Source organism: Octopus sinensis, linkage group LG12 (assembly GCF_006345805.1).
Source record: "Octopus sinensis linkage group LG12, ASM634580v1, whole genome shotgun sequence".
In the NCBI taxonomy this organism is placed as follows: Eukaryota; Metazoa; Mollusca; class Cephalopoda; order Octopoda; family Octopodidae; genus Octopus; species Octopus sinensis.
Window position 1 is genome coordinate 29,878,202 of NC_043008.1, and position 14,039 is coordinate 29,892,240.

General features: G+C 34.6%; 1 protein-coding gene across 8 annotated transcripts in view; it reads left to right on the forward strand.

The window, feature by feature from the left end:
* LOC115217977 (protogenin A-like) overlaps positions 1-14,039 on the forward strand; it is a 1,479,291-nt gene that overhangs the window by 629,850 nt on the left and 835,402 nt on the right. For 6 of the 8 annotated variants that reach the window (XM_036507815.1, XM_029787710.2, XM_036507814.1 and 3 more), the window contains one exon: positions 13,928-14,030. The gene's annotated coding sequence lies outside the window, so the exon portion shown is untranslated. Of the gene's footprint in view, positions 1-12,751; positions 12,771-13,927; positions 14,031-14,039 lie in introns of those variants that run through there. The other 2 variants (XM_036507816.1, XM_029787708.2) reach the window with 1 other exon arrangement.

Consider the following 14,039-nt stretch of genomic DNA (forward strand, 5'->3'; position numbering starts at 1 on the left):
TACGTACACGCCCAAATAAATGTTAAATTCTACCCACTTTCATTTATTCAAATTCTCGAATGGATGTAGATACACACATGGTTTCAGGTGTTCAGTGTTTGTGTAGACCGCTTCCGTACCGATTTATTTTACTAAAGATGCTAGTAAATTAGAAAAAATAATTTAAACAGACTTCTTTGCAAAGAAAATTCTTGAATACTTTAACGTTTATTTCTTTTGACATATCTAAGTAAAATAATTCTGATGATTTCTAAAATACACAAAAATATTTCACGCTTTGTTTAGAATTTATAATAGCACTTAATATGACAGACTGTCAATAGGATAAAGAGAAAATGTTCGAGGGGTGATGAATAAACTGAACAGAATACAAATAAACACTGTTCCCCCTCCATATTTTCAATAAAATTATATTTCTCAGAAAATACGAAGTAACTTTTAGATTGTCTAAAGACATACACTGACCGCACAGACTAGAAAACGTCGACTTGTTAAAAGCTGATTACAAATTAGTTTGTTCTGCGATATAAACTGTTGTTTATTTCTTCATGGTCAGACACTAAACCATCATACATATCAGAGATGTAGCACGGCATATTTTCTCATCATCACAAAATTAAGTTACATACCTTATTTATATCATTTGCTCAGCTATTTCGTTCTACATTTCGGCTGTTGTAAAACATATGTTTCATTCTGAGTTTACAAAAGACAGATTTTATGTTGAACTACTTTCCCACATCAAATGCTATTTGTTTTCATATATTCCACAGAAAGTAGCCATTGTCAGTTATCTGGAGTTGTATACAAAGAGACCTAAAACTGTCAGTAATACTCGAGCAGTAAACCCCAGAGGTATTTAAAATGCTTGTAGTTTATGCACCTGTGAGTTAAACTGTATATCTGGTATCTTACCATTGACAATACAATAAGTGAAATTTGTTAAACATTCCATTTCAATCTATTCTAACATTAATCTGTATATAGCTAACTCATACAGATACAAATCTTGTACTAAGAACACAAGAATGGTGTTCTTAGCACATAAGATTTATAATAAAATGCGTGCTCTGTAACCTACTGTTCTGTAGTTCAAAAGTGTGTCTAAAGAAATTACTAGGAGGACTATACCATAACATCCAATCTGCAATGAGCTAAATATCATAAGTATTATTTTTATTTATTAATTTTTTATTATTATTATTGTTATTGTTTTTATTAATATTATTATTATTATTATTATTATTATTATATTATTATATTATTATATTATTATTATTATTATTATTACAATTATTATTATCATTCAGTAGTTTTATTTTTATAGCGTGCTTTCACTTCACTACCGAGCGCAGCTCTGTGTGCCTTGGGTATGTGCTGTGATTTGTTGTGATGCTCTGATGGTTATTGTATGGAAAGTGTTCTGCGTAGGATGTGTGCAGTGCCTAGTAGTGCAATTTTCTGTATGTTATATGTGTTTGTAAGTCCTGGTGTTTTTGTTATGTATTTGTCAGAATATTTTTTTATCATGCCTAATGCACCTACTATGATAGGAATTGTTTCTGTTTTCAGATTCCACATTCTAGTTACCTCTATTTCCAGGTCTTTGTATTTTGAGAGTTTCTCCATTTCTTTTAGAGACACGTTGTCATCTGCCGGTATTGATACATCAATTAGAAAGCATTTTTTTTCTTCGTGATCTCTGACAACTATATCTGGTCTGTTGGCCTTAATTTCTCTATCTGTGTGTATCGGCATATCCCAGAGTATGGTTGCTTTCTCGTTTTCTGTGACCTTTTCTGGTGTGTGCCTATACCATCTTTTTTCTGTTGTTATTCCATAATGTTGGCATAGCTTCCAATGTATGTAGGTTCAAACTCTGTCATGTCTGTGAATATATTCCTTCTTAGCCAGGACTGGGCAGCTAGAGATAATATGATTTATTGTTTCTTGTCCATCTCCACATATTCTGCAGTTACTTGTAATATTTCTTTTCATTACATGTTTTTGGTAATTTCTGGTGGGGAGGCTTTGGTCTTGTGCTGCAATTAAAAATCCCTCTGTCTCTGCTTTGAGTCCTGAGCTTCTCAACCATTGCTGGGATTTTTCTTTGTCTATTTCTTTTGCGTTTAGTTTAGTCCAGTATTTACCATGAAGGGGCTTTTCTTGCCATCGTTTTATCATGGTTCGTTGCTGTTCTATATTTAGTTTGGATTTCATTTGTTTTATAGCTTTTGTTGTTTCTTCTTCTTCTTCTTCTTTTCTTCTTCTTCTTCTTCTTCTTCTTCTTCTTCTTCTTCTTCTTCTTCTCTTCTTCTTCTTCTTCTTCTTCTCTTCTTCTTCTTCTTCTTCTTCTTTTCTTCTTCTTCTTCTTCTTCTTCTTCTTCATGTTTATTAGGTGGTATGATTTCTTGTTTGTATTTGTCAGCTTCCTTAAATACTGAGAACAGTTTTATTATTATTACTATTATTCAGTAGTTTTATTTTTATAGCGTGCTTTCATTTCACTACCGAGCACAGCTCTGTGTGCCTTGGGTATGTGCTGTGATTTGTTGTGATGCTCTGATGGTTATTGTATGGAAAGTGTTCTGCGTAGGATGTGTGCAGTGCCTAGTAGTGCAATTTTCTGTATGTTATATGTGTTTGTAAGTCCTGGTGTTTTTGTTATGTATTTGTCAGAATATTTTTTTATCAAGCCTAATGCACCTACTATGATAGGAATTGTTTCTGTTTTCAGATTCCACATTCTAGTTACCTCTATTTCCAGGTCTTTGTATTTTGAGAGTTTCTCCATTTCTTTTAGAGACACGTTGTCATCTGCCGGTATTGATACATCAATTAGAAAGCATTTTTTTTCTTCATGATCTCTGACAACTATATCTGGTCTGTTGGCCTTAATTACTCTATCTGTGTGTATCGGCATATCCCAGAGCATTATTATTATTATTATTATTATTATTATTATTATTATTATTATTAGTATTATTATTATTATTATTACTTTATTTTTCTTCTTTCAAATTTGCTTCCATTTCTTGCCGAGTGTCTTCCCGACTCCTAGGGCAAAGAAACTCATAGTATACATTGGTAGGCCATTAAACCAAACTCAGTTGTTCGTTCATTTTTTTTTTTTTTTTAAGTTAACTTAAAATACATGAGCAGCAACAGTTCTCACATCGACAATGCTCTTCTCAATACGTGTGATGTACCAGTTAAGACAATCTTTTGCACTTCTTGCAGGGATGGTAAGCCAGGGATCATTCTCATATAACTTTCGGTTCCCTTCCTGATCATTCCTAGTGCTCCTACGATCACTGGTATTGTAACCGCCTTGAGATGCCACATTTTCTCAATTTCAATGAGTAGGTCTTTATATTTCCTGAGCTTGTCAAACTCTTTCGCTGAGATATTATGAACACAGGGGATGCTCATGTCGATCAATAAGCAAACTTTATTGTTTTGGTCTTTCACAACAATATCTGGTTTATTGGCCTTGATGGTTCGGTCTGTATGTACTGGAAAGTCCCACAGAATGGTTACATTTTCTCCTTCAGTTACAGCCTCAGGGTGGTGATTATACCACTTGTCGGCAGTTTTGATATAGTAATGCCGACTTATTAGCCAGTGGAGATATTGGCCAACTCTGTCATGTCTTAATTTATACTCCACTGGTGCTAAGACTTTACATCTAGAGATTAGGTGGTCCACTGTTTCAATCATGTCGTTGCAGAATCGGCATTTTGGGTCTGCTCCATTTTTCATCACATTGGCCTGGTAGTTCCGGGTTAATAGGCTTTGATCTTGAGCAGCCAGGATGAAACCTTCGCTCTCTGCTTTTAGCCCTGAGCTCCGTAGCCACTGATGGGTTTGCTTCTGGTCAACATCAGCTTGTTTGCTGCGGGTCACATATTTGCCGTGCAGAGGTTTCTCCTCCCACCTATTAGCCAATTGCTCGTGCGCTTTTTTCATTGCCATCATTTTCACCTTCTTTGCAGCAATAGTTGCCGTACTACCCTCGGGTTGTTCAGTTTGGGTATCCTGCACGAGATCAATAGCAAATTTTTTGCTTTCCTTTATGATAGAATGAAGCTTCTTTCGTCTCTCATGATTTTCCACGAGCTTTAGCATCCAGTCATTCGATATTTCGAGATATTTGGCCAGTCCAATTGTGGTTGTTTTGTAAGCTAGTTCAAATTGGATCAGACCTCGACCTCCTTGGGCTCTGGGAATGTAAAGGCGATCTACGTCTGCCTTTGGGTGGTGCATCCTATTACAACTCAGCAGCTTGCGTATTTTTCTATCTATATTCTTTACTTCACTCATATTCCAGTTCAACACATTGTAGCTATAAGTAACAACTGGAACTGCTAAGGAATTTATAGCTAACACCTTGTTACGTGCATTTAGTTCAGATTTCAGGACTGCACGAACTCTCCTATAATATTCCTTCCCGATTTTCTCTTTCATGCTTGTATGCTGAATACCAGAGCCTTCATTTATCCCTAAATATGTGTATGTTTGTTCTTGCTCAAGCTCTCTTATGACTGTGTCAACATCTAACACGACTGAATTTGTGGTCTTCACTTTTCCTTTCTGGAAAGTGGCCTTGGCACACTTCTCAAGTCCAAACTCCATCCCGATGTCATCGCTGAATGCTTTCACGGTGCGCAATAGGCCTTCAAGTTCATTATTGTCTTTACCATAAAGTTTTAAGTCATCCATATAAAATAGATGGCTTATTTTTTTATTGGCAATTTTATACCCTTACCCTGTTCTGTTTAATTCACTTGTAAGGGGTATTAGGGCTATGCAGAATATTAAAGGTGAAAGTGAGTCACCTTGAAAAATTCCACAGTTGATGTTTATATTTTCTGAGGCAAGTACTCCATTAGAGTGGTATAATTGGAGATTCGTATTCCACAACGACATATTGTGCTTCAGGAAGTTTGAAATCACAGGGGAAATTTTGAAGATGCCCAGCGATCTCAAGATCCATGGATGCGGTATACTGTCGAAGGCCTTTTTATAGTCAATCCATGCGGTGCTGAGTTTTCTGCGCTTGTTGTGACAGTTCTCAAGGATCATACGATTGATTAGCAGTTGATCTTTGCATCCGTAAGAGCCTCGGCGGCACCCTTTTTGTTCCATGGGGAAAATATCGTTCTTCTCCATGAATGCATATGTTTTCTCCGCCAGGATAGATGTTAGGATTTTATACGTGGTGGATAGACAGGTTATAGGCCGATAGTTTTTTGGAAGGTTGGTTTCGTTATTCTTTGGGAGTAGGTAAGTAATGCCACTTGCTAACCATTCAGGTGTTTTCTTTGGGTCTCTCATAATTCCATTGAGCAGCTGAACTAGCTTACCGTGTGCGCATGGGAGCGATGCGAGCCAGAAATTCGGCACCCTATCTTTACCGGGGGATTTCCAATTATGGGCCTTCGTGAGTGCCTTTCTTAGGCCTGCTATTGTGATGTCTTCCCATGCTTGTTGTTGTAAATTTTGGTAGGATCCTTCAGTTTGTATAATCCAGTCTGCATTTATGTTGTACGTCTTCTTGTCACTCCAAATCCTTTTCCAAAAGTTTTGAACTTCTTCCATGGGAGGGGGGTCTTTAACGGTTACTTTCTCCTTCCCTATTTCTCTGTAGAATTTTTTGGCATTGGATGTGAACAGCGTTTTTGCTTGTTTCTCTTCTCAAATCTTCGTATTCTTTGGACTTTTGCTTGGACTTTTTGTTTCAGCGTTTCTTTTATTGATATCAGTTCTTCTCTTGGTGAGGATCCAAATTTTCTCTTCATCTTTCTTCCTGTTCTGGATCTTACATCATTTCCACATATTAGTTCATTTAATATTGATATTTCCCCTCTCATAAATTCAATCTCTTTTTCAATTTTACTTCTCCAGGTTTGATTTCTTCCCAGGTTTTGTTTTCTTTGTTTTTTCGGGGGCATACAGCTGGTTTCAATTGCCCTAGCAGAAGCGTAAATAATTTCATTTAACTCAGTAAAATCAGGTTTTATTTCTCGTATTATTTCATTTGTTATATAGTTGCCAATTTTGATTTGTTTTTTATTTTGGTTTGTATTTGAGAGTTTATGAAGTGGTTCTCTATCATTCATACTTGTATGTTTTACAACTTCAAGCGTATTCAGGATTTTCTGCCTCATTTCTGCCATAGACTCTCTGTGTTCTTCAGCAAATGCGAGATCTTCAGTTACTGTTTTTTCGTTTTCCTGGCTATCTTTAACAGGTACAATAGAATTTCTTGTATCTTCAGGCCTTTGCGTACATTGGTCAGATGGCAGTCTTTCAATTAAGCCTCGTGGCGGGCTATACTGTTCATCTGATTATTCATTTCCTTTGTGTCTTATATTTATGTCATTTTCCGTTATGTGCTTGATCGCGCTTATTTCACTGTCTGTGAGTCTGTTATTTCTAGGGATATCCCTCCTCACATTTGCTAATTTGTTCTCGTCCAAATAGGGCCTACTGTCTTGATTCCGTGTTCTCCATGTACTGTAAGAGTTTCCGGTGTGTCTCTCTTGAGATGGCCTACCTAATGCATAGTAATAAGCGTATATTACTTCTTTATACTCTTCTCGGGTCCATTTGTTCCGCTTACATTTTTCTTTCTGTGGTGGTTGTGGTGGTGAACTTGGAGGGCTCGAGTTGGGGGATTTCCCGTTCAAGTGACCATCCATGTCCGTATTCGGAGAAGAGCTTGTGCCAGTTGATGACTTTTCGATCCCAGGCTGGCTCTTCCCTGGGGGACGCGCTTCCAGATTAACCATAGGACAAGCGATTTGGTATACTGATTTAGTTTTCCTTTTAGTTTCCAAAAACATTTTGGTGCTACGATAATGTTATCATTTTTTAGCTTTGATTGGCTCGTGGGGAGACGGCCATCATTGCCGTTACAATTATAACCGTACCATTATAGCAGCCGTAGTCGGCTTATTATTGTTATTATCATCACCATTACCATCACTATCATCATTATCACCACCATTACCATCATCATTATCATCATCACCATCACCATCACCATCATCATCATCAATGATATTGTTTTATGTGTAGTCACAGCAGTATCTTATTATTATTATTTTTGTTTTTTTTATCATTATCACCATCACAGTAGTGTCTGTCTGTCTCGTTGGCTGGCTTGGTGGTTGGCTGGCTGACTGTCTTCAACACCAGAGTTCTTGCCTGTCAAATAATACTTTCTTTGTGTTGGTTGAACTCTTTGAGTGTGTGTGTGTGTGTAGATAGATAGATAGATTATCAGCACTATTACTATCATTATTATCATCATCACCATCATCACCATCACCATCAGTGATATTTTTTTTTTTTTTTTTAGGTGGGGTCCTATCGGTCAAAAAAAGTTCAGATGTTTACTACTATTAGGCTTAAGAAAAATTAAGGAAGGGCTGTTCTGTATTGTTTGTGAATAGAGAAGTTGTGTTCGACCAGAGAGAATCTTAGCATTATCATTTTTTTTTCCATGTGCGTTTGTGTTATTGCAATAAAAAGTGTTTGTATATTTCCTGTAAGGTAATATTGTGGAGGTTGAGGTTGACTTTTCTAGAGATGTTTGTATGTCCAGTTAGAAGAACAGGTGTGTTTTTACAATAAAAAGTATATGTTTACATTTATATTTGAATATTCAGGGAGGAAGCAAAGAAAAGTCAGATTTTCATAGAAAGTTTTAGGGTTTTGTAAGTCCACAAAAAGAAAAGCGTGATGTTTTTAGAGAGAAGAAAAAAAAAGGATGTTTACAGAGGCAATTGTGGGTATCAAAGTTTTTAAAGCTGGTCGAATGTATGATTGACTGTAGACATGTACATTTATAAATTTTCTTAACTTATTTTGAAGGGCTGTTCTGTATTATTTGTGAATAGAGAAGCTGTGTTCGACCAGAGAGAATCTTAGCATCATTATTTTTCCCATGTGCGTTTGTGTTATTGCAATAAAAAGTGTTTGTATATTTCGTGCAAGGTAATATTGTGGAGGTTGAAGTTGACCCCTCTAGAGATGTTTGTATGTCCTGTTAGAAGAACAGGTGTGTTTTTACAATAAAAAGTATATGTTTACATTTATATTTGAATATTCAGGGAGGAAGCAAAGAAAAGTCAGATTTTCATAGAAAGTTTTAGGGTTTTGTAAGTCCACAAAAAGAAAAGCGTGATGTTTTTAGAGAGAAGAAAAAAAAAGGATGTTTACAGAGGCAATTGTGGGTATCAAAGTTTTTAAAGCTGGTCGAATGTATGATTGACTGTAGACATGTACATTTATAAATTTTCTTAACTTATTTTGAAGGGCTGTTCTGTATTATTTGTGAATAGAGAAGCTGTGTTCGACCAGAGAGAATCTTAGCATCATTATTTTTCCCATGTGCGTTTGTGTTATTGCAATAAAAAGTGTTTGTATATTTCGTGCAAGGTAATATTGTGGAGGTTGAAGTTGACCCCTCTAGAGATGTTTGTATGTCCTGTTAGAAGAACAGGTGTGTTTTTGCAATAAAGAGTATATGTTTACATTTATATTTGAATATTCTGGGAGGAAGCAAAGAAAAGTCAGATTTTCATAGAAAGTTTTAGGGTTTTGCAAGTCCACAAAATGAAAAGCGTGATGTTTTTAGAGAGAAGAAAAAAAAAGGGTGCTTACAGAGGCAGTTGTGGGTATTAAAGTTTTTAAAGCCGATCGGATGTATGTTTGAAAGCTGCAGATATGTAAATTTGTAAATTTCTTAACCCACTATGAAGAGAATTTCAAATACTCACGAGGTATTGTAGATGTTCCAGTCTTTGAGAGTTATTTTTCCCCGTTGCTAAACTGGCCCATATTAGTGTTTCTATGGCTTTCAGCCACCGAACTGTCAGAGCAGTGAGGAACACGTCCAGCCGCTGTCAAGGCTGGCGCTCTTCTCTTCTCTCTTATTATTATTATTATTATTATTATTAATATTATTTTCATTATTATTATTATTATCATTATTATTATTTTATTATTATTATTATTATTATTTATTATTATTATTATTATTATTATTATTTTATTATTATTATCATTATCATTATTATTATTTATTATTATTATTATTTATTATTATTATTATTTTATTATTATTATCATTATCATTATTATATTATAATAATATTATTATTATTATTATTATTATTATTATTATTATTATTATAATTTTTGCCTGTCAAAATTATACGTAAATTTTTGAGAAACGTAGCATACTTTTGAAAACATTTATCCATTTAAATATATTTCGATCTGAAATAAAATGCAGTTTATAATTCAGTGGCCTCTATGATATATATATATATACACATATATCATTATTGATTTATCTAGGTATACCACAGTAAAAGATGAATAGGAAGTAGCTGTTTTAAGTTTTCACTTAATGTCAATTAGGTAGCTGCAAAGGATGTTTGTGAATGTTGCTGACAATATACATAGGCTTTAAACAACATTTCTCTATAGCATGTTCAACGGTACGATATTAATTAAAAACAGATAGACTGGGATAAAGTTCATATATATGAAACATAATAATACATAAATTATTACCTATTTCATTGAGATAAGGTCAGATAACAAAGCAGTTCCCAACACAACAACAAACAAATAACAGAAATAATCGAAACAGAAAACCCACTGAATTACTATGAACCATGCAGGGCATATACAAGTTTCTCATAAATATTTCTTTACTCTGTTATAGTTTGCAGGAATTACATTATGCACATGCTGGAGGAACAATTTGAAAGATTTAATGAAACCAATCGTACCGGCACTTATTCTAATGGCCTATATCCTTGCTGAACTTTCTCCCAATAACAATACATAGTGACAACTACAAACACAGATACGACGTACATGCAACATAAATATTTAGGCGGGTACGTGTTTGCGTGCCCGTGTGTTGTGGGGGAGAACAAATGCACAAAACTAGCATAAGGTCCCTAAGACACTTACTTAGCAAAAATATGTGCCGGAATATAATATAAAGAAAAGGCATTTTATGAATTAAATTTTGAAGATGTATAATTCTCCATTCCATCGAGGCAAGGAATTCCTTCGCTGAAGCTTCCGGCACCTCTTCGTTGATGAAGCATTTCAAGCGAAGTAAATGGATCGTAAAAAGTAATAATTCAAGTGACATATATTTCACAACCCTAACTTGGGTTAGGGACAAGCTTTTGTAACTTGTCAAGAAATATAGGCGTTCCGAACACAAAGTGAAGTCCTGCGTATCGCGGAATTATGCAGAGACTATTGACTATTGGCTACGAGTTCGTTGTAGACGGTCGAACCAGCGATGCCAACGTGTACCCCAATGAAGTGGATGTATGTCACTGTGCGCCAAAAGTACTCGGATTAGTTAAGATTAAGCGGCCACTTCTGCAAAAAGATAACGCGAGACCTCATACCGCCTGAGTGTCCCGGAATAAACACCAGAAACGTGAGTCGAACTGATGTCGCACCCAGCACATAGACCAGACCTAGATTCCTCGGATTATTATTTATTCCTATGTATGGCTCACGAAGCTTCATCAACCAAGAGAATGTAGAAGGCTCATTGAAGGAGTCCTTTGCTTTGAAGGACAAGAAATGATATCAGCACAGGATCAAAGAACTGGCAGAAAGGTTGTCTCACGCGGTGCAACACGATGACATTTACTTTCAATTATAGCCTGTTTTTGTTGTGACATAACGTATAAAGTAAATAAGTTACCAAAATATTGCAAAACTTTTGACTCAACACATTAAAACTCAAGAATAAAATTATAACTGCATCAACAAATTCATATCAAGGCTGTATTTGAGATTGTGCTTCTATACAGAAAAAGTTACAGACGTCATTAACACGTCACAGGCATAACGACAAAGAGTATTGTTTCTTCAACAGCACAACACACATTACTCTCCCCCATCTCTCTCTCAGTCTTTCTATGACTCTATCTTTCTCTATCTTTTTCTCGCTCTCCATCTCTCTCTCTCTCTATGTATCTCTTCTCATTTCCCACTTCCTCTAGCTATGTGTGGTCGCATCCCCAAACCGCAATCCGAAACATTTTTGTTCTAATACTTCCACGCAATAATCTAAACCCATGGAACGGCTTACCCAGGAAACTCAATACAACAGGCTTCGACGTGTGGTGCGGGTTGGGGGTAGGGAACTAATACATATCAACTATAATTCATAAAGATTAAAATAATTAAATGAAGGTATCTGACGCCTCCACTAAAACGTGTATTCCGTAAAGAAAAGATTGCTAATTTAACTGGAATTTTGTTGAAAACTTTTGACTACAATTGAAATGTGCAAGACTAATAATATCTATTTTGCATACTCATAAACTGGCCCCAACACATTTTTAATAATAGTATATACTATCAAGTTTTATAGATCATCCACAACCACTACCGTCATATTCCAGGTAGAAAATTTCTGAGGGCACTTGAAGAAACATATAAGAGGACTCGATGAGTTTCGAATTTTCTAAAATCTAAACATATACAGCAATCGGGCTTATATTCGCATTGCGTGGGATAAAAATATTCTGTATTATGATATATTATCTGTAATTGCTATTTTCACGGAAATATTTCATTGATTTAACATTGTAATTCTGATTGTCAAGCCTATTTGTTTATTTATACTCATGTTTGTATAAATTTTTAAACACTGTATATATTGCATAGATACACACAAGCATGTGTGATGAGAGGGAGAAAAATTCAATGAAAAAACAAGCGAGAGATTGTAGAGTGATGAATGCAAACTTGAATAGAATTATGTAAGCTCATGATATTTAGATACTATTTATTATACTGTGATGTAGTTAAATCAAAAATGGAAGGCAAATAGTTTCAATTCTCTAATCAAAATGTGTGAATCCATATATAAATTGATATTGGGATTCTGTTTTACTAGAAAAGAATTTTGCAATCATATCTATGTAAAGTTGAAAATCCAGAATCGATGCTATCACATATGTTATTGAATACATATATGCTCATGATTCAAAAGCGATAGCCTAGAAATAATGCCAAGCAATCTTTCATGCGTTTCGATGGGATCATTTGGTAACGTTGTAAAAGTAATTTACACTAAAAGAGTTCAACAAATAACATTCGGGAGCTCTTCATGTTAGACGCGCTCCTTTTATTTGTTCTTTTATGTTTTGCCTTCTCTATTGGTCGTGCGTATCTGAGCAGTTTATGCTGTTTGGAGAGAAAAGTATTAGAACAAATATTTTTTTTCGTTAAAGGAAAGGGTGTTTGCAAAAGCTGCATTCTACTTTCACTTTCATAGTTTGGGAAAGTGTGAAAGAATATATATTTGTAAATGCATTTCAGCATTACTACCTAATTTGTTATTATTGAATATATATTGAATACTTTCTCTGCTATTCATCATTACCGTACTACTATGTGAAGATTTTGTATATTCCTATTAAAGAATTCTTCACGAAAATCAATATGAATGACAATAAAGCGAGGACTTTCTCATTTCTTGAAGGATTACTCTTTTGTCATTATATGGTAATTTCATTTACTAGAAATCTTTTGTTTTGATTTTCATTATGTTTTTGTTCCTGCTGCCGTTGCTATAACAGTTGTTTTTGGTACTGATGTGTTCGCAAAAGATGTATGTCAAACGGTTTACTGTCTAGTGATCAATACACTTCTCTCTATGTTCGTAGAGTAAGAGACTAATCCACTTACTGTCGAATAAAAAGGTAAAGGCAACAAGAAAAGGAAAAACATTTCCATTTTTATGATTCCTCCATCACGGCCGTGACACGTTATTTATTTCTGATTGCCAAAATCTTGAAGTGAATTTGCGGGTTTTTAACAAGTAATGTTCAAAAATTGATTAGCTATATTCATAATATTTTAAGATGTTAATGTTTTGGATTACCCTGGTGATATTAGTTATGCTCACTCATGAGATATTAGAAAAGAAGTGATTTAGTAATACCTAACTTTTTATGGTATGTAGCTTGAATTGAGATTCTTCTGTATATGTTTTCGTGACACAAATTCTACGTGTCACATATAGATTACATGAGATGGTATTGCAAGTACTCTGTAAAGATTAGTCCTAGCAAAATCTATCCTTCACACGGTCGGTATAACGGCAACAGGAAGTTAATACTTCTGTTTGCATTCAGTTTTACTCATTTACCTTCAACACAAAGCATTCATTGTTGTTTCACCTGTATTATGTTGTGAAGTATATTCGAGATTGTATCAATAAAAATATGCAAGCAGAATTCGATAGAATATGTAACACTAACTAATGCAGCTTGCTTCATTCGTCGGTTATCTTTAACTATGAATGTGGTTGAGTTAAATGATGCCACCAATGTGCTATGGTTAACTGCTTAACATTATTCATAACTAAATGTGATGCACTTTTATTTGAAGTCGTACAATAAAATATAGCAATATAAAGTTATATGTCGCATTTATTGTTTGTATGAGGGGTTATTTCAGGAACGTATCACTTCTAATTGTGTTATTGTCTTAATTTTATGTTTAAATGTGTGTTGCATTTTACATTCCTAAACCAAATCAGTTCAGATTAGTGATGGAAGAAAATTATCTGCATTTCATTGGAAATATCATATATTTTCGCTTTGCAACAAAGTAGTGTACATCCACCTTTAACATATCGAATACACTACATTGCAAAGAAAATGGATTTAATAATTGAAATTTTATTTTATATTGATTTCTCCAGACTAATATTTAAATGATACATCAATATACTTTAAGTGGGAGTTGTTTAAAAATGTAATACAAATGAGTCCCCTAACCGTAATGCTGAAAATATTTTTGTTATACGCATTAGTAAAGAATAATTTTGGACATATTTTCACTCTTCTTTCAGACTGACGATATATGTTGTGGTTAAGTTTGATTAATGGAAGAATTAATCAATTTCAAAAAGAATTCGTTGCGACATTTGTTTTTATTCGCCACATTTTTCGAAGGTAAATATT